The 501-nt window shown below is 50.9% G+C and overlaps 1 protein-coding gene across 1 annotated transcript in view; it reads left to right on the plus strand.

The window, feature by feature from the left end:
• ATP10A (ATPase, class V, type 10A) overlaps window positions 1–501 on the plus strand; it is a gene marked incomplete at its 5' end in the record, with an annotated part of 73,211 nt that overhangs the window by 65,460 nt on the left and 7,250 nt on the right.

The following is a 501-nucleotide window of genomic DNA, read 5'->3' on the forward strand; positions in this document are numbered from 1 at the left end:
TGTCATACTTCCGAAAATAAAGATTTTTTAAAAAACATACATATTTTAAACATATTTTATTGATTTCAGAGAGGAAGGGGAGGGGGAGAGAGAGAGAAACATCAGTGATGAGAGAGTACCATGGGTCGGCTGCCTCCTGCAGGGACCCTGCTGGGGATCGAGCCCGGGAATCGAACCGTGACCTCACTGGTTCATAGGTTGGTGCCAAACCACTGAGCAACACTGGCTGGACTTAAAAACCTATGTTAAAGGCATAAAAGGACCTGAGATTCCCAGTCAAGAGGACTTGCTTGGGTGGCAGGTTCGGTCCCCGGCCCCCGTCAGGGTGCGTGCGGGAGGCAGCCAGTGGATGTGTCTCTCTCATGATTGATGTTTCTCTCTCTCTCTCTCTCTCTCCCTTTCACTGTCTTAATGTGCGGGAAAAGATACCCTCAGGTGAGGATTGACAAGAACAAATGTGCCAGGCAGCGGGGCAGGCCCCCGGCGGCTCAGTTGCTGCTA

This window comes from Myotis davidii, unplaced genomic scaffold (genome assembly GCF_000327345.1).
Source record: "Myotis davidii unplaced genomic scaffold, ASM32734v1 scaffold811, whole genome shotgun sequence".
Taxonomy (NCBI): Eukaryota; Metazoa; Chordata; class Mammalia; order Chiroptera; family Vespertilionidae; genus Myotis; species Myotis davidii.